Below are 22,469 nucleotides of genomic sequence, written 5' to 3'. Positions count from 1 at the left end.
TATTAAATACTAATCCAATTACGCAAAATAAATAATCGTGCCCTAGATTTTATTTTGCTTTTTTAAGTAGAATACCATTTTATTTAATAAAAATAAATTTATTAAATAAGAAAATAAACAACTTTAAATTCGTTTTACCATCTTAACTAATTAAGACTAAATTGATTATATGAGTTATCAAATACAAACATATAATCAATCCTAAGCATTTTTCTAAAAAAAACATGCTTAATATGTACTATGTGGGTAATATGTATGACATGTTATTATGCATGATAAAGCATTAAAAAAATTAATCATGTTCAAGCAAATAAATAAATAAAAGTGGGTTGGGTGTTTTGGGTATTTCTAGAAAATTACAACACTTGCAAAAAATACACAAAAATAATTAAACTAACTAAGGCCTAATAAATGTAACGTCCCAAAATTACCTAATAAGGCTTAGGGCCTTGATTAGGGGGACAGGATGACAATATATGGAGTTATATGTTTATTTGATATATTTGATTGTGATTATGTGAGTTATATGATAATATAACTAGTGGTGCATGTTTAAAGGTATTAAATATACATGTAGGCCTGTTTCTTATTAGAAGGGAAATTTTCGTAATTTGGTCCATTATGAGAATAATTGTATATATATGTGCATATATGTGATATATGTGTGAGACCACATTATTATGTGGGTTTATTTGAGTTACTCGACATGAGACGATCCTAGGGAGCAAGTTAGTAGGAAAGTCACAACAGGACCCAATACCCGACTCGGGGCGAGTCAAGGGGTATTTTGGGTATTTGGCATTTAATTGGGTTATCGGGTAATGAGATTGAATAATTAGGGATATATTTGGAGTTAGTGAGATTAGGAGGGAATACCAGACAATTTGACCATTTTGCCCTCAGGAACGTTTTTGGTACCCCAAGCCTCAGGATTAGCTTAAGTCACTTAAGCCTTAAGGAAAACAAAAACAGAACACACAAACACTTCTAACAGCTCACCAACCAACTCTTTCTCTCTCCCTCTCTCTCTATTTTTTTTTTCTCTCAACTCTTCTAAGGGAATTCATTGTGTATTAAAGGAAATTTGTTGGCTGAAGCTTGAGAGATTGAAGGCTTAAGCTTAGGAGTGGATTAGCTACAGCTAAGGAGACTTAAACCACAATTGAGGTAAGCTTTGGACCTTGATTTCCATTGATTGTTAGGCTTAGTTTGGTTGTTCTTGAAGAGTTCTTGAGTTTTATAACTCAAGAGTTGATTTGGTATTTTGATGAGTTTTATAACTAGACTTTTGTTGGGTTTTGCTGTTGGAAAGATGTTAGAACTGTTGTGGTGATTGAATTATGGTTTCTGGGTGAAATTGGGTTAGTTTGGGTTGAATTTGGCTATTGGAAAATGAGGAAAATTTGGGTTTGCTGGGCCAAGTCGCGGCTCTGTTCTTGAGGGGCCGCGACTCAGCTGAACCTAGGGTCCTAGGAGGCCTCTGTCAGGGAGACGCCCCGCGACCGACCCTCAATGGCAGGTCGCGGCCCGCCTGGGCAGGCCTTGGGGAGTTTTTAATGTCAGGAACCTTTTCCTTAGGGCTCGGGATCGATTCCACTACCCGGTTTAGTGGAATTTGAGGCCTCGGAGGCTAGGACTCGGTCCGGAAGCCTTTATTTGCTCGTTATTGATGGAATCCCATATTATGGTTGTGATTAGGTTATCGCTAGGGGCTCGAAACCAGGATCATGCTCTAGGGTCATCCTTATTTTACGCTATACTAGAACCTGAGGTAAGAAAATTGCACCCACTACATGTATATGTGATTAGGGCTTGGGACCTTGAGAACGTTTATGTTTAAGCTATTATTTCACATGTTGATTGATCCTACTTGAATATTCTATCCCTGCTTAAGTGTTTAATGTTTGTTTCATGGATTCTGTGGTTAGGGCCTGAGGCCCCGTAAAATAGGTATGATTAGTATTATGAGTACGGTTACTCGATGATGTTATGTGATTAACATGCATTCGTACTCGTTTTGTTGGGATATGCCTATTCATATCCGTTTCTGTTTTGAAGTTTGAATACCTGGATCAAGGCTTGACTTATTAATCAAGAATGGAAAAAGTGCGCTACGCGTTAGTCAAAAGGCTTAGGCCTAAATTAGCAACGTACTATTACGTTGGCCGACCCTATGGTCATTGGAAAACCAAAGGTGTTGGGCTAGCTCTATGGCTAGTTACTCAGAGCTAAGGGTGAGGGCCCTAGGTGACCCTATGGTCACATATCTAGGGCATAGGCTCGAGGTTGGCTCTATGGTCAACTGTTCAAGGCAGGGACCCCAAATTTGTCCAATGACAATTTGTTTGTAATTGAATGACTGTATGTGTAGGTTATTATTGCTGGACATGCTGGATAAGTATCTAGAAATCTGTATTTTCTGTTTATGCACATGTAGAGTTTTCTTGCTAAGCCTTGGCTCATGGGTGCTTTGTGGTGCAGGTAAGGGGAAGGGAAAGCTTGACCAGCCATGGGTTGGAGAGCTTTGGTGGTGGCGTGTACATATGCGGCTGCTCGACCGGCCGAGGATATCTCAGAGGAACTAGGGTTGTAGCCCTGTTTTTGCCGCTTAGGTTGGCTAGATGCAATTTTTGATATACCTACACTTCTTTAAGAATTTTGGTTGTAATATTTTGGAATCCCACGAATGTATGAAACTTTTTAAATAAAAGTCAACGATTCCTTTGACCAAAAATTTTAACCTTAACCCTTGGCATTAACCATAGTTACACGTTTTAAGCCAAATGACTTGATTAGCAAGCCTGACATAATTTAAAGTGCATAGTGTAACTGTCCTGGATTAGGAGGACGTTACAATAAAGAACAACTCCTTTGATCTTGGACCTTCTCTTTTAGTCTTTGGGCCATTACCATTACCATTTTCATTAATCATTATGAGTTAAATAACCTTTTAACTATTTTAAACAAATTTAAAATAATCAAACTTTTGGTTTTAATACTGTAACACCCTGGCTACCCCAGAACAGTTACGGTGAATAGTGAACTAGAAATTTGACTCGTTACCCGAGTCCTTTGGTTAAAAACGTGCTTCTAAGTGTTATTAACAGGCTAAGGTGGAAAACCAATAAAAAGGAAAGGATATATTTTATTAAGTATATAAACTGTTCATGAGCTCATCAAAAACATTTACAAGTTATTTATAACACAAAATGGTCACTAATGTTTCAAATTTACAACCCTACCGACCTAAGCAGCAAAAATAAGGTAAACCCCTAGTTCCTCTGAGAACTCCTTGGGCGTGGTGGTCAAGCAGCCGCATATGTACACATCACCACCTAAGCTCTCCACTCAAGGCTGGGTGAGCTTTTCTTTCCCTTTACCTACACCACATAGCACCCATGAGCCAAGGCCCAGCAAGAAAACACAGTATTGCATATAAACATTATCAAATGATTATTATTATAATCACATAGAGCTTACAGCTCTTAAATAGATGAGTGAATATCACTTGATGTAACGCCCTACTTCCTTAGAGCCGTTACTAAGTGAGTTTTGAGACAAAACAGTGCAATGAACTCGCTAACCGAGGTTTTGAAACAAAAGTGTGACTAATAAAAGTTAAGGCTGTAATCTTTGAAAATGCGTTGACTTAATGAAAACTTCTAGTATTAAACAATTGGGATCCCAAAGTAAGATTTGAAAACTATTTACATCTTGAAATAAGTTTACAGTTGATCAGTTCTAAAAATCATAGATTATTACAGCCATTTTCAAATAAACCCCTAACCAAAGCAGTCGGGCAGGCCAAACATGTACGCGTCGCTTCACGCTCTCCGTACTCATGGTTGGTTGACTCAGTCATTGCCCTCACCTGCAACACGGAGCACCCGTGAGCCGAAGCCCAGCAAGAAAACTCATGCAGAGCATAACATATGCAATTTATACAGTTTATCATAACAGATAATCCACATATAAACAAGTCAACCATTAGACTAAGCAAACACGACCATGCCGCCCCCGAAGCCTTACTGAAGCCTGGGGTCTCGGTCTTCACCGTAGGGATACCACCCGTATCCCCTGGGTCCTACCCTGACCATAGCATCCCATGTGCTAGGTGTTACTTCCGGCCCCGCTGCCGTTCTCGGCCTTGCCGCCCTCGGCCATAGCCGTTCATTTCACTATAATCATATATATAGCATAAATCAAACAGCATTCAAACAAATATCAATTCATTTAAATCTGCACCCTAACATGTAATGCACTATAGGGCTGTGCCCTGCAATCATCTCATCATGCAACATGCAATATAGGGTCGTGCCCCGCAATCACACTATGGGCCCATGCCCCATCCTACGGGTGTTATAGTTTTCTTACCTGTATTCCGAGCCTCCTGATGCACTAAAGCCGCGAGCACGGTCCTCTAGCACGAGCCTCTCCAATATCCTAGTCACAACACACATGAAACGTCCTTTAATACTAATCAATTCATACCCACTTCCCGGGACCAATCCCACACTCTCGGGACTCCCAAATTCCTAAAACGACTCATCGGAAACATCCCCCGAACCCCCGGAACAAATGCCCATAAATGCAAAATTTCCCATCCTGAAAAAGGCATAGCGCCGCGGCGCTACCCGCAAGGGCCGCGGCGCCCAGCAAAGTCAAAGAGCTCCTTGGCTGTAAACAGCCTCGCGCCGCGGCGCCCAAGAACAGGGCCGCGGCGCTCCTTCGCGAACCCAGAAAAACTGGGTTTTTCCCCTGCATTTCATCATCCAAAACACTCCCAAACTCACACCTAAGCCCCAAAATCAATTCAAAACCCCACATAGACCATTTAACAACTCATAAACACAATCAAAGAAACCCAAACACACAATCAAATCCCCAAAATCCACACCTTTGATTTTCAACTTCAGAAAATATAAAACCCAAAACCAAACTTAAACCATGCTTAAATTCCTCCAACCATAACAGAAATAAGCCTTAAATTTACTTAGAATCCTTACCTTGAATGAAGAATCCAACCCTATGCACCCTTGATTCATCTCCTAAGTCTCAAGTTTCAGCTCCTTCACTCCTCTTCTTCTCCTTCTTGCCCTAGGTCTCCTTCTAGCTTTCTTCTTCTAAATTTTAAACAAAACCTCCAAAATGGATAAATGCCAAACCGTTCACCCCATATAACCCAGCTGAAATTTGTCTATTACCCTTGCCAAATGACCACATTACCCCTCCTTGCCTATCCTTTCCTAACTAAACCTCAAGGGCTTACTTGTCATTTCCTATCCATTACAATTCTACCATTTTACCATCAAAACCTGTTACTCTCTATGGTTACTAACAGTTACACAAGTTACCAAATTACCAGTCACCAAAATCTCTCAAGAACTACGTTACAAAATCCCCGAATTACCCCTAGGCTCCTCTCGAGCCGGGTATAGAAGTCCCGTTGTGACTCTTAAGTTAATTGCTCTCTAGGACCGTCTCGGCACGTGCATCACAATAATACCACCACACTCACGTGGTACAAATCACGGAATACAATTATCACATATATGCCCTCAGCGGGCTAAAATTACAATTATGCCCTTCAAACACAATCAGGGCCTACATGCATACTAATACACATAGTCATGCATCTCAGATAAACAATTAGTCAAATAACATGCTTTAAATCATAACCATGCATTTAACTCATAAAATCACACATAAATCCCAACATGCCCTCCTGGCACACTAATCAAGGTCCTTAAGCCTTATTAGTGAATTCGGGTCGTTACAACTATCCCCTCCTCATAAAAATTTCGTCCTCGAAATTTATCCAAACACATCAGTCAGAAAACCCGCATCTCTGACCATAACTTCCAAGGTTCACCACCTTTACTTTAGTTCCCAACAACACTCTTTCTGGCGTAACAATCTTGCCCCACAAGATCTTGTCTAATATCCATACTCTCATTATCCCCTCGTTTACACCGCAACCCTTCTGAAGCCTCAGGGTCTACCTAGATTACAATGTCTAATTCGTTGTCTTATTCCTGATTCCAGAGATACTCAAAAGTCATCACCTCTACCAGGTGGGATCGACTTGTAGGCCCCGCTGGCCTAACCCTTAGTACAACTTCGGAATTTTATGTTGAATCAAGAGTCAGAACTCTCCCTTCTTTCTCTGAACACCTTACAGATCCTCGTCTGTTATTACGCAGAGATGCAACTCTTTCCTTCCGAAGCTTTATTTCCTCATAATTTAACAATTTACCAGCTGTTTATTCTTTCAAATAGGCAGACACTCCTGCCTTAAGAAGTTTCAACGACCTTCTTGGCTTTCTCTCTGAACTAAAGCCAAACTGTAGTATTCACTATCTTTCACCTCTTACCAAGCCCTATGTCGCGTTATATTAACAAGACACCAGCAACTACCACAACGGCTAACTTACCAGGGATTACACTTCCCTTAATACCTCAAGTATTCGCCTACTCAGCGCTTAATTCTTTAAGATATCTGATAAACTTTCAGACTGCCAATTCACTTGCAATCAACTGATAATCCCAGATTCCCACTCTGTTCTTTTTGTTCACTAAATCCATTCCAAAACTTAAAATACTATAGGGTCTCAATTCGATATCATCGATGCTCCATCCTGAAACCAGTTCACTTGACCCAACTACCTTAACTCCATCAACTGAGTTAGAACTTTTCATGTCCAAACACCTTACTCAAGGTCTAAAGTGGTCTATTCCCATGATACACTACCACATCACTTAACCCCTCAGGGTCCAAAGGAAAACACTAGATTCTGTCACCCGCTCGACCCTCCCGGTACGACGTACCCAAGGAGGTGGAATGATATCCATTCAGAATTCTCATTCAATAACCAAATTCAACTGGATCTTTCACTCGATCCTGGTATCCTACTTGTACCACCATGACAGGGTCCTTCCCTGTTTCAACTCAAGCCAACACTTTGAATTCCATAGATCAATGATACTCACCAGCTAATCATTACCTACTAACGTTATGCCAATCTCAGTCGTTGCCTTGTCCATTCTATTACAATCTATGGCGTTATTCCCAGACTGTCACACGCCTCACAGTTAGGAGTTCCGCCTCCAATTAAATTTTCCCTTCGCTCAATCGAGGATTTCAAACACTGATCATCCGTCTATTACTTTTCACTGCATCTAGGTCTCAACGTTATCTTTCTTACTAATACCCAACACTCAAGTACCTTATGCCCTGCACAACAGTCGACTTAACGTTCCAAGTGTATCAACCAGGTTCATACTTTCGTCTCCCGCAAGGTTCGATCCAACCTCGCGCCAGATGCGCCTGGGCGTGCATAATCCGTGATGCACCCCCACAAATCCATGTCCTCAACATAGATCAAGTCCTTTATGCCATCACTCTTTACTTAATCAAAACACACGCAAATTCCATCATCGTCCGTAACCAATCAAATCTTACCTTGTCTTCTGAATCTCTTTCTGATTTGACACCACTCAATCCGTCTAACCTCAAGTTTTACTGTTCTCCTCATCTCTGATGTAGTTATCTCCGGAGGTGCTTATGCAATAGATGACGTGCTTGCCCATTCTGTTATGCTTTCAATTCTTCAGAAAATCTTCATTAGCTTCTTTGTGGCTTCAGATCAAATCTTCTCATACCTGTCCTTTCTTCTTGTAGCTCTAATCTGAGTACTCTGACGACGCTCAAACTAACAATCCGTAGAACCTTACCTGAGACTCTGCCTTCTGGGTACAAACGTCTTTCGCATAGTCATTTGCTCACCATTTCCGTCTGGGAGTAACCCACATGCACTGCTCGTGAGCTTGAAGGGGACTTGTCCATACCGTTCATGCATCCTCTGCCTAAAGAACTTACCTGTGCTGCTGTAGCTTGAACCGTTCCAGAATCTTTGTTACTAACTCCTCACACTCTAGCCAGCGCAAACTAGACAATCCACGAAATGTCTCTATCCTTGGTTTCCAACTGGCAATAACCAGATCGTAGATCAACTCTTGGAGACATCGTCCTATCTTGTATCCAACATTGTACTTTTCGCCCTAACCCGACGATGCTAACAATCCCCGCAGTACAACACTCTGGCTACTCCAGGGTCAAATTCCTTCGATTGTTTCAATAGACTTTCTGTCGGCCGAAACCGTCTTCTACAACATTCCTTATACCAATCCTATCTGTAGTCTAACCTTGAAGTATCCCCAAAATCTTTCTTTACATATCCACGTAATTTTCCCACTGGTCAGCTTTGTCTCCTTTACGTACTCCAGATGATATTCTTTACAATCCATGGTTATTCCTTAACTGATTCACTTTCTCACTATGAGTTTCATAATCACTTGCTTCCCAATTCATCTGCCAAAAGTTTCTAATTCCTTCTCAATAGGTATTACTGTCCTCAGCCTCTCGAATGGCACCTTTGAGGCAACCTCTCTATGTCCATCACCCTCTTGGAGCATTCACAACACCGAGTTCTTCCAGTCCGTTACCTGACCAAAGCGTAAGCTCGTCAGTTAAATACTCATCTTCGAGGAACCCGCCTCGAACTTCGAATGTATTGATGCATTCTAGTTCTCCGCTCCCTCACCATGGGAAACCATCCTAACATAGCGAGTCCTTATATGTAGAGGTCATGCCCTCACCTGACCTCCTCTCGGGTGGCACCCTCTCCCTCATGCATACCAATAACCTCCCTGGTTCCTATTGCCATCTTGATAACTATCTTTTCAATCAGGCTTCTTTCCAGTCTCAAATTAGGTGCCCAAGCACTGTCTGGGGTCCTTCTACCTCAAAATTGAGAATCCGACCTCGCTGCGTTCTATCAACACAAGTACCATCTTATCAATCAGGCTCTTCCCCTTTCTTGGTAATTCCAGAAGCCACAACACTATCCGGGGTTCTTTTAACTTGACTATCACAAATCTACCTTTACTAATTCCATCAAGGAAGCACTGCCCTTACGGCTCTAGCACTCATGCTCTATACATCAACCATCAGTTCCTCGAACCACATGGCTCTCTCCGCCATCCACATACAGACGATAAGTCCTTACATCAGAGCGGCCCAAATACCTTAGACTAATCCAGATCTCATATCCTTAAATGGGTCGCCACCAATTCCAGATACATCCATCAGTATAACTCCTTGAAATGGATTACCCGCTTTACCAAACCCATTGAATTACGCTGTTGTTACCCTAACAGTCCGAACCAAACTTATAAGCCCACTAGCCTCCATGGTTCTAATCATGTTTTTATAACCTCTTCTAACAATCACCATCTGAGTTCTTCCCAGCTCTTTAAGCCAGTACCTCATCCCGAGTACCAATTCCAGGCATCTCTCTGCCTCAACATTAACACAATCTTCTAATCAGGATCTCCCATCCTCTTAACCAAGGGTGGAACTAACTCTGCCCATCTATTGATAATTCCTTGTCAACCCGAACTTTCCTCAAAACTAGAGGATAACACCCTTTAAGCCTTTCATATAATACCCTTATCTGTCCATACCTCACAGTTAACCAACACCGGTAACCTTACTGTTAAAACCTCGAAATCAGCTATTTCCCCAGAGAAATCCGCTATCCTTCTATCCCGTCACAACTGACAAACTCCACAGCTTACTCACACCCTAGTGACCCTTTGCTGCTGCTTTCAGGGATAACTGGAGATCTCAACTCCAACTTATATCTAGAATCCCCCTCTCAACACAATATCAGGTCCACAAACCCTTCTAGGAACCAACAACACGAGTTCACCTGTCAAAACTGACCCAACTCCTGAACTCTGTGGTCCCTACTCTGAACCAAACCACCACTAGGTCCAAACATCCACAGGTATAATGCACACACAAGCGTATACTAGGTCAAATCCACAATGTCATACATTTAGCTACCAGATTTAACATCACTAAGTATATCCAGGTCTCAACATGCTTCATACAAGAAAATAAACGGATATTACATACGAGTTCAAATTAAACAATTAACTACATAAACTCAATATGTAAACCATCATGCCAATATTCATCCATAAGCATAATAGTATTATTCAGCATGCATTAATCTCAACATGCAATAATCAAGGGCCCAGCCCAACAACATCGCATGCATATGTCATTTCATTCCTCATGCTCCATATAAATAAGCAGGCAAACAGGGCATTCAAACATATATTCAAACATGTCAATCATTCATACCAACCAACCCTGAGTCGAGCTTGTCACTGACAGCGAGCGTACATGTTCGGTCGATCTCCAGAACCAATAAACCTTGGCTCGCTCTGATACCAAGTTGTAACGCCCTACTTCCTTAGAGCCGTTACTAAGTGAGTTTTGAGACAAAACAGTGCAATGAACTCGCTAACCGAGGTTTTGAAACAAAAGTGTGACTAATAAAAGTTAAGGCTGTAATCTTTGAAAATGCGTTGACTTAATGAAAACTTCTAGTATTAAACAATTGGGATCCCAAAGTAAGATTTGAAAACTATTTACATCTTGAAATAAGTTTACAGTTGATCAGTTCTAAAAATCATAGATTATTACAGCCATTTTCAAATAAACCCCCAACCAAAGCAGTCGGGTAGGCCAAACATGTACGCGTCGCTTCACGCTCTCCGTACTCATGGTTGGTTGACTCAGTCATTGCCCTTACCTGCAACACGGAGCACCCGTGAGCCGAAGCCCAGCAAGAAAACTCATGCAGAGCATAACATATGCAATTTATACAGTTTATCATAACAGATAATCCACATATAAACAAGTCAACCATTAGACTAAGCAAACACGGACATGCCGCCCCCGAAGCCTTACCGAAGCCTGGGGTCTCGGTCTTCACCGTAGGGATACCACCCGTATCCCCTGGGTCCTACCCTGACCATAGCATCCCATGTGCTAGGTGTTACTTCCGGCCCCGCTGCCGTTCTCGGCCTTGCCGCCCTCGGCCATAGCCGTTCATTTCACTATAATCATATATATAGCATAAATCAAACAGCATTCAAACAAATATCAATTCATTTAAATCTGCACCCTAACATGTAATGCACTATAGGGCTGTGCCCTGCAATCATCTCATCATGCAACATGCAATATAGGGTCGTGCCCCGCAATCACACTATGGGCCCATGCCCCATCCTACGGGTGTTATAGTTTTCTTACCTGTATTCCGAGCCTCCTGATGCACTAAAGCCGCGAGCACGGTCCTCTAGCACGAGCCTCTCCAATATCCTAGTCACAACACACATGAAACGTCCTTTAATACTAATCAATTCATACCCACTTCCCGGGACCAATCCCACACTCTCGGGACTCCCAAATTCCTAAAACGACTCATCGGAAACATCCCCCGAACCCCCGGAACAAATGCCCATAAATGCAAAATTTCCCATCCTGAAAAAGGCATAGCGCCGCGGCGCTACCCGCAAGGGCCGCGGCGCCCAGCAAAGTCAAAGAGCTCCTTGGCTGTAAACAGCCTCGCGCCGCGGCGCCCAAGAACAGGGCCGCGGCGCTCCTTCGCGAACCCAGAAAAACTGGGTTTTTCCCCTGCATTTCATCATCCAAAACACTCCCAAACTCACACCTAAGCCCCAAAATCAATTCAAAACCCCACATAGACCATTTAACAACTCATAAACACAATCAAAGAAACCCAAACACACAATCAAATCCCCAAAATCCACACCTTTGATTTTCAACTTCAGAAAATATAAAACCCAAAACCAAACTTAAACCATGCTTAAATTCCTCCAACCATAACAGAAATAAGCCTTAAATTTACTTAGAATCCTTACCTTGAATGAAGAATCCAACCCTATGCACCCTTGATTCATCTCCTAAGTCTCAAGTTTCAGCTCCTTCACTCCTCTTCTTCTCCTTCTTGCCCTAGGTCTCCTTCTAGCTTTCTTCTTCTAAATTTTAAACAAAACCTCCAAAATGGATAAATGCCAAACCGTTCACCCCATATAACCCAGCTGAAATTTGTCTATTACCCTTGCCAAATGACCACATTACCCCTCCTTGCCTATCCTTTCCTAACTAAACCTCAAGGGCTTACTTGTCATTTCCTATCCATTACAATTCTACCATTTTACCATCAAAACCTGTTACTCTCTATGGTTACTAACAGTTACACAAGTTACCAAATTACCAGTCACCAAAATCTCTCAAGAACTACGTTACAAAATCCCCGAATTACCCCTAGGCTCCTCTCGAGCCGGGTATAGAAGTCCCGTTGTGACTCTTAAGTTAATTGCTCTCTAGGACCGTCTCGGCACGTGCATCACAATAATACCACCACACTCACGTGGTACAAATCACGGAATACAATTATCACATATATGCCCTCAGCGGGCTAAAATTACAATTATGCCCTTCAAACACAATCAGGGCCTACATGCATACTAATACACATAGTCATGCATCTCAGATAAACAATTAGTCAAATAACATGCTTTAAATCATAACCATGCATTTAACTCATAAAATCACACATAAATCCCAACATGCCCTCCTGGCACACTAATCAAGGTCCTTAAGCCTTATTAGTGAATTCGGGTCGTTACAACTATCCCCTCCTCATAAAAATTTCGTCCTCGAAATTTATCCAAACACATCAGTCAGAAAACCCGCATCTCTGACCATAACTTCCAAGGTTCACCACCTTTACTTTAGTTCCCAACAACACTCTTTCTGGCGTAACAATCTTGCCCCACAAGATCTTGTCTAATATCCATACTCTCATTATCCCCTCGTTTACACCGCAACCCTTCTGAAGCCTCAGGGTCTACCTAGATTACAATGTCTAATTCGTTGTCTTATTCCTGATTCCAGAGATACTCAAAAGTCATCACCTCTACCAGGTGGGATCGACTTGTAGGCCCCGCTGGCCTAACCCTTAGTACAACTTCGGAATTTTATGTTGAATCAAGAGTCAGAACTCTCCCTTCTTTCTCTGAACACCTTACAGATCCTCGTCTGTTATTACGCAGAGATGCAACTCTTTCCTTCCGAAGCTTTATTTCCTCATAATTTAACAATTTACCAGCTGTTTATTCTTTCAAATAGGCAGACACTCCTGCCTTAAGAAGTTTCAACGACCTTCTTGGCTTTCTCTCTGAACTAAAGCCAAACTGTAGTATTCACTATCTTTCACCTCTTACCAAGCCCTATGTCGCGTTATATTAACAAGACACCAGCAACTACCACAACGGCTAACTTACCAGGGATTACACTTCCCTTAATACCTCAAGTATTCGCCTACTCAGCGCTTAATTCTTTAAGATATCTGATAAACTTTCAGACTGCCAATTCACTTGCAATCAACTGATAATCCCAGATTCCCACTCTGTTCTTTTTGTTCACTAAATCCATTCCAAAACTTAAAATACTATAGGGTCTCAATTCGATATCATCGATGCTCCATCCTGAAACCAGTTCACTTGACCCAACTACCTTAACTCCATCAACTGAGTTAGAACTTTTCATGTCCAAACACCTTACTCAAGGTCTAAAGTGGTCTATTCCCATGATACACTACCACATCACTTAACCCCTCAGGGTCCAAAGGAAAACACTAGATTCTGTCACCCGCTCGACCCTCCCGGTACGACGTACCCAAGGAGGTGGAATGATATCCATTCAGAATTCTCATTCAATAACCAAATTCAACTGGATCTTTCACTCGATCCTGGTATCCTACTTGTACCACCATGACAGGGTCCTTCCCTGTTTCAACTCAAGCCAACACTTTGAATTCCATAGATCAATGATACTCACCAGCTAATCATTACCTACTAACGTTATGCCAATCTCAGTCGTTGCCTTGTCCATTCTATTACAATCTATGGCGTTATTCCCAGACTGTCACACGCCTCACAGTTAGGAGTTCCGCCTCCAATTAAATTTTCCCTTCGCTCAATCGAGGATTTCAAACACTGATCATCCGTCTATTACTTTTCACTGCATCTAGGTCTCAACGTTATCTTTCTTACTAATACCCAACACTCAAGTACCTTATGCCCTGCACAACAGTCGACTTAACGTTCCAAGTGTATCAACCAGGTTCATACTTTCGTCTCCCGCAAGGTTCGATCCAACCTCGCGCCAGATGCGCCTGGGCGTGCATAATCCGTGATGCACCCCCACAAATCCATGTCCTCAACATAGATCAAGTCCTTTATGCCATCACTCTTTACTTAATCAAAACACACGCAAATTCCATCATCGTCCGTAACCAATCAAATCTTACCTTGTCTTCTGAATCTCTTTCTGATTTGACACCACTCAATCCGTCTAACCTCAAGTTTTACTGTTCTCCTCATCTCTGATGTAGTTATCTCCGGAGGTGCTTATGCAATAGATGACGTGCTTGCCCATTCTGTTATGCTTTCAATTCTTCAGAAAATCTTCATTAGCTTCTTTGTGGCTTCAGATCAAATCTTCTCATACCTGTCCTTTCTTCTTGTAGCTCTAATCTGAGTACTCTGACGACGCTCAAACTAACAATCCGTAGAACCTTACCTGAGACTCTGCCTTCTGGGTACAAACGTCTTTCGCATAGTCATTTGCTCACCATTTCCGTCTGGGAGTAACCCACATGCACTGCTCGTGAGCTTGAAGGGGACTTGTCCATACCGTTCATGCATCCTCTGCCTAAAGAACTTACCTGTGCTGCTGTAGCTTGAACCGTTCCAGAATCTTTGTTACTAACTCCTCACACTCTAGCCAGCGCAAACTAGACAATCCACGAAATGTCTCTATCCTTGGTTTCCAACTGGCAATAACCAGATCGTAGATCAACTCTTGGAGACATCGTCCTATCTTGTATCCAACATTGTACTTTTCGCCCTAACCCGACGATGCTAACAATCCCCGCAGTACAACACTCTGGCTACTCCAGGGTCAAATTCCTTCGATTGTTTCAATAGACTTTCTGTCGGCCGAAACCGTCTTCTACAACATTCCTTATACCAATCCTATCTGTAGTCTAACCTTGAAGTATCCCCAAAATCTTTCTTTACATATCCACGTAATTTTCCCACTGGTCAGCTTTGTCTCCTTTACGTACTCCAGATGATATTCTTTACAATCCATGGTTATTCCTTAACTGATTCACTTTCTCACTATGAGTTTCATAATCACTTGCTTCCCAATTCATCTGCCAAAAGTTTCTAATTCCTTCTCAATAGGTATTACTGTCCTCAGCCTCTCGAATGGCACCTTTGAGGCAACCTCTCTATGTCCATCACCCTCTTGGAGCATTCACAACACCGAGTTCTTCCAGTCCGTTACCTGACCAAAGCGTAAGCTCGTCAGTTAAATACTCATCTTCGAGGAACCCGCCTCGAACTTCGAATGTATTGATGCATTCTAGTTCTCCGCTCCCTCACCATGGGAAACCATCCTAACATAGCGAGTCCTTATATGTAGAGGTCATGCCCTCACCTGACCTCCTCTCGGGTGGCACCCTCTCCCTCATGCATACCAATAACCTCCCTGGTTCCTATTGCCATCTTGATAACTATCTTTTCAATCAGGCTTCTTTCCAGTCTCAAATTAGGTGCCCAAGCACTGTCTGGGGTCCTTCTACCTCAAAATTGAGAATCCGACCTCGCTGCGTTCTATCAACACAAGTACCATCTTATCAATCAGGCTCTTCCCCTTTCTTGGTAATTCCAGAAGCCACAACACTATCCGGGGTTCTTTTAACTTGACTATCACAAATCTACCTTTACTAATTCCATCAAGGAAGCACTGCCCTTACGGCTCTAGCACTCATGCTCTATACATCAACCATCAGTTCCTCGAACCACATGGCTCTCTCCGCCATCCACATACAGACGATAAGTCCTTACATCAGAGCGGCCCAAATACCTTAGACTAATCCAGATCTCATATCCTTAAATGGGTCGCCACCAATTCCAGATACATCCATCAGTATAACTCCTTGAAATGGATTACCCGCTTTACCAAACCCATTGAATTACGCTGTTGTTACCCTAACAGTCCGAACCAAACTTATAAGCCCACTAGCCTCCATGGTTCTAATCATGTTTTTATAACCTCTTCTAACAATCACCATCTGAGTTCTTCCCAGCTCTTTAAGCCAGTACCTCATCCCGAGTACCAATTCCAGGCATCTCTCTGCCTCAACATTAACACAATCTTCTAATCAGGATCTCCCATCCTCTTAACCAAGGGTGGAACTAACTCTGCCCATCTATTGATAATTCCTTGTCAACCCGAACTTTCCTCAAAACTAGAGGATAACACCCTTTAAGCCTTTCATATAATACCCTTATCTGTCCATACCTCACAGTTAACCAACACCGGTAACCTTACTGTTAAAACCTCGAAATCAGCTATTTCCCCAGAGAAATCCGCTATCCTTCTATCCCGTCACAACTGACAAACTCCACAGCTTACTCACACCCTAGTGACCCTTTGCTGCTGCTTTCAGGGATAACTGGAGATCTCAACTCCAACTTATATCTAGAATCCCCCTCTCAACACAATATCAGGTCCACAAACCCTTCTAGGAACCAACAACACGAGTTCACCTGTCAAAACTGACCCAACTCCTGAACTCTGTGGTCCCTACTCTGAACCAAACCACCACTAGGTCCAAACATCCACAGGTATAATGCACACACAAGCGTATACTAGGTCAAATCCACAATGTCATACATTTAGCTACCAGATTTAACATCACTAAGTATATCCAGGTCTCAACATGCTTCATACAAGAAAATAAACGGATATTACATACGAGTTCAAATTAAACAATTAACTACATAAACTCAATATGTAAACCATCATGCCAATATTCATCCATAAGCATAATAGTATTATTCAGCATGCATTAATCTCAACATGCAATAATCAAGGGCCCAGCCCAACAACATCGCATGCATATGTCATTTCATTCCTCATGCTCCATATAAATAAGCAGGCAAACAGGGCATTCAAACATATATTCAAACATGTCAATCATTCATACCAACCAACCCTGAGTCGAGCTTGTCACTGACAGCGAGCGTACATGTTCGGTCGATCTCCAGAACCAATAAACCTTGGCTCGCTCTGATACCAAGTTGTAACGCCCTACTTCCTTAGAGCCGTTACTAAGTGAGTTTTGAGACAAAACAGTGCAATGAACTCGCTAACCGAGGTTTTGAAACAAAAGTGTGACTAATAAAAGTTAAGGCTGTAATCTTTGAAAATGCGTTGACTTAATGAAAACTTCTAGTATTAAACAATTGGGATCCCAAAGTAAGATTTGAAAACTATTTACATCTTGAAATAAGTTTACAGTTGATCAGTTCTAAAAATCATAGATTATTACAGCCATTTTCAAATAAACCCCCAACCAAAGCAGTCGGGTAGGCCAAACATGTACGCGTCGCTTCACGCTCTCCGTACTCATGGTTGGTTGACTCAGTCATTGCCCTTACCTGCAACACGGAGCACCCGTGAGCCGAAGCCCAGCAAGAAAACTCATGCAGAGCATAACATATGCAATTTATACAGTTTATCATAACAGATAATCCACATATAAACAAGTCAACCATTAGACTAAGCAAACACGGACATGCCGCCCCCGAAGCCTTACCGAAGCCTGGGGTCTCGGTCTTCACCGTAGGGATACCACCCGTATCCCCTGGGTCCTACCCTGACCATAGCATCCCATGTGCTAGGTGTTACTTCCGGCCCCGCTGCCGTTCTCGGCCTTGCCGCCCTCGGCCATAGCCGTTCATTTCACTATAATCATATATATAGCATAAATCAAACAGCATTCAAACAAATATCAATTCATTTAAATCTGCACCCTAACATGTAATGCACTATAGGGCTGTGCCCTGCAATCATCTCATCATGCAACATGCAATATAGGGTCGTGCCCCGCAATCACACTATGGGCCCATGCCCCATCCTACGGGTGTTATAGTTTTCTTACCTGTATTCCGAGCCTCCTGATGCACTAAAGCCGCGAGCACGGTCCTCTAGCACGAGCCTCTCCAATATCCTAGTCACAACACACATGAAACGTCCTTTAATACTAATCAATTCATACCCACTTCCCGGGACCAATCCCACACTCTCGGGACTCCCAAATTCCTAAAACGACTCATCGGAAACATCCCCCGAACCCCCGGAACAAATGCCCATAAATGCAAAATTTCCCATCCTGAAAAAGGCATAGCGCCGCGGCGCTACCCGCAAGGGCCGCGGCGCCCAGCAAAGTCAAAGAGCTCCTTGGCTGTAAACAGCCTCGCGCCGCGGCGCCCAAGAACAGGGCCGCGGCGCTCCTTCGCGAACCCAGAAAAACTGGGTTTTTCCTCTGCATTTCATCATCCAAAACACTCCCAAACTCACACCTAAGCCCCAAAATCAATTCAAAACCCCACATAGACCATTTAACAACTCATAAACACAATCAAAGAAACCCAAACACACAATCAAATCCCCAAAATCCACACCTTTGATTTTCAACTTCAGAAAATATAAAACCCAAAACCAAACTTAAACCATGCTTAAATTCCTCCAACCATAACAGAAATAAGCCTTAAATTTACTTAGAATCCTTACCTTGAATGAAGAATCCAACCCTATGCACCCTTGATTCATCTCCTAAGTCTCAAGTTTCAGCTCCTTCACTCCTCTTCTTCTCCTTCTTGCCCTAGGTCTCCTTCTAGCTTTCTTCTTCTAAATTTTAAACAAAACCTCCAAAATGGATAAATGCCAAACCGTTCACCCCATATAACCCAGCTGAAATTTGTCTATTACCCTTGCCAAATGACCACATTACCCCTCCTTGCCTATCCTTTCCTAACTAAACCTCAAGGGCTTACTTGTCATTTCCTATCCATTACAATTCTACCATTTTACCATCAAAACCTGTTACTCTCTATGGTTACTAACAGTTACACAAGTTACCAAATTACCAGTCACCAAAATCTCTCAAGAACTACGTTACAAAATCCCCGAATTACCCCTAGGCTCCTCTCGAGCCGGGTATAGAAGTCCCGTTGTGACTCTTAAGTTAATTGCTCTCTAGGACCGTCTCGGCACGTGCATCACAATAATACCACCACACTCACGTGGTACAAATCACGGAATACAATTATCACATATATGCCCTCAGCGGGCTAAAATTACAATTATGCCCTTCAAACACAATCAGGGCCTACATGCATACTAATACACATAGTCATGCATCTCAGATAAACAATTAGTCAAATAACATGCTTTAAATCATAACCATGCATTTAACTCATAAAATCACACATAAATCCCAACATGCCCTCCTGGCACACTAATCAAGGTCCTTAAGCCTTATTAGTGAATTCGGGTCGTTACACTTGAGGTTCTGGTAAACCATAATGAGTGACTGACAAGCAAGTCACTAATTTAAACAGATGAGTGACTGCTGGGTAAGCCACACAAGCGCTTTTAATTTTCATCGAACTTGAGGTCGGTCCGGCATTAACGCTCTTCTGAGTCATTTAATGCAAATGTCGATTATATATAATCTTTATTGGCTTGCATTGAACAAGCTAAGGTCGTCCTGACTTATAAGTCAGCACTGTGTGACCAGTGCCTAGTACCACTACCGAACTTGACTAATAAGTCCCAGCTTCACAGTTGATACTGACACCTTTGCCAAATCTGACTAATTAGTCAGTACCATGCACAAGTGAGCAAGATTTGCTAAGCATTCGATAATCAATCCATGTCAACATTTACACAATCAACATGCCTCAAGAATAATCATGCATGTCACATATGGGGTGCAGTTTTCTTACCTCTGATTCGAGCTAGAATGAATAAAAGAACGACCCTTGAGAACGATCTGGCTCTTAGTCCTTTAGCAGTCACCTAGTCATAACCAAATACGGGACACCATCAATAAAATGATAATCAAGGGTTTCCAAACCAATATCTAGCCTCCGGGACATCAATCCCCACTAATCCGAGTAGTAGGAACGATCCCGAGGCCTAAAACCATGTTCCCGGGGCCAAAACACTCAAACGGGCTCAACCCTGCTCAAGGGCTGCGACCCTGACACCTTGGGTCGCGGCCCCCAGCCACTCCAGGAGCAAGTGCCATGGCGCCCAGCAAGAGCAAAATTGCTCCACCTGCTTCATCGAGCTAGGGCTGCGGTGCCTAAGAACAAGGCCGCGGCCCCCAACCCAGAGCCATCCCCAAACACGTTTTTCATCATTCCAAAGCCTCCAAAATCATGCCTAAACATTACCAAATCATCAAATCAAAGTTCCCAAGCTTCCCAATGATCCAAAACCATCAAATCCCAAGGCTTAAACGAACCAAAAACTCAACGATTCACAAAAGCCAATTCTAAGCTTAGAAACTCTACAAACTCAAAACTTTAAACTTAGATTACCTTTTATTGGGTTGTTTCTCGTCAAATCCTTCGGTCAAGAAGCTTCTAATCTTTCCTAGGATCGCTATGCCTTGATCCTTGCCTGATTCTGACTCCTAGAACTCGAGATTTCTTCGAAAACGCTCCAAATAGTAAAAATGAACTAACGGGAAAGAACGAGAGGTTTTCTAACGTACGTTCTATCTAACAAGCTACTTCAAGCTTAAGTAACCTCAAATAAAACCTAGTGCTCGGGGTCCCAAAAACACCCACGGGGACATTATAGTCAAAACTTCCAGAATTTCATCCTGATCTCAATAACTCCCAATTCATCATCAAATAAACATTCTTATTACCCAATAATTGACCCCGTTATGACAAAACCGCTAATCCATAATATAAGACCGTCTCATGCCGAATAGCTCGAATATATCTCCATAATAATGGGATCTCATTCACAAATCACAATATGCACCCAAATACACAAATTTGCCCTCAATGGGCCAAATTATCAAAACATCATGATATTCAAATGTGGACCCACATGCATGCATATAACATCATATTATAATATAATTCACATAAACATGCATATATTCATTTAATAGCATAATTAAACAGTTATGGCCCTCCCGGCCTACTAATCTAGCCATTAAATCACATTAGGGATTTCAGGGCATTACAAATACCCAATAAGTCATTGAGGCCTAATTGGAATTTGGACTCACCACAATTAACTCAAAATTTATAATTAAAACACTTTTAATTATATTGGGCTTAAATAGGCCCAAATGGATAATTACACATCCATTAGGGTTTGCTAGAGACAAACCCTAAAGGGTGTGTCAATGGTGGTCGGCGGCTGGCTGGAGGTGCGCTGGGGCATTGGGCCGCAAGGGTGCAGGCGCGGGTTCAGGCGCGCAGGGGCGCTGAGGCGTGCAAGCGTGCTCTGGGCTGCTGGGACAACAGCTCGGGGCTCGGGGTTTGGGCTCGAGGCTTGGGCCATTACAAAATTTTTCCAGAATTTAAAAAATAAATTACAAAATTCCTATGGCCCAAAATGACTTACAACATTTCCTAACCCAAAAACACCATGAAAACCAACCCTTAAGAATATAAACGATTCATACACAAACATTCATCCATTCATATATTACACATAATATAAAAATGCATATGATACCCACGTAGTAATTAACATATGCAGGGATTAAAGATGACTCTTGTACAAATTGTTAGGAATGGTTCCTAGTGCGCAACGGAAGTTTGCGGTAATGGTATATAACAAAAATTTCATATAAACAACTTTATATGAGGATATTTTAATATAAAATATGTTAATAAATATATAATATGAATATGAAAAATAATACGAAACGATTTACCTCTTGTAGCCTATCAAGAATCCTTGAATCTTTTTGTATATGTTTCGATGTTCCTATCCTTGCTGGAGCACTCACACCTAGATCTTCCAAAACGTTCTTTACACCTCAAGATGTAGGTGGGCACATAGAGAACAATGATCAATTTTGTGAATCAAAACTATTCTCAATACATGAGACTTTTGATTATAGGCTAGAAATAAAATGTTTTTGCTTGTGAAAAAGATGATAATTTTTCGTCTTTGTTAAAAACTTGTATTGGACTTCTCAGATTCTATTTTCTATCATATAGAATATATAGACATTATTACGATAATAATAATAATAATGAAAAAATCAATCATCTTTTTATTATAATAATAATAATAATAATAATAATAATAATAAAAGACAAAGTCTAACATTCCATTTTAAAACATCTTTTAAAATGTTTTATTAATTAATTAAAATTTAAAATAAAAAACCAACTTCTGATAACATCAGAAGTGCCACACGCATAGAGCAGTCCAAGCCCTATGCGTGTGGCCTATCCCTAAAAAAAAGAGATTTTGATTTTTTTTTCATGTGTTTTTATTTTAATTAATTAACAATTAGTTTTCCAAATAAGGTATCACCTTTTTAAGGAAAAGATAACAACTTAAATTCAAAAATTCAAAATTCAAAATTTGAATTTCCATTATCATCTTATTATTA

This window comes from Humulus lupulus, chromosome 4, assembly GCF_963169125.1.
Source record: "Humulus lupulus chromosome 4, drHumLupu1.1, whole genome shotgun sequence".
Lineage (NCBI taxonomy): Eukaryota > Viridiplantae > Streptophyta > Magnoliopsida > Rosales > Cannabaceae > Humulus > Humulus lupulus.
Note: the sequence above shows the minus strand (reverse complement) of the source record.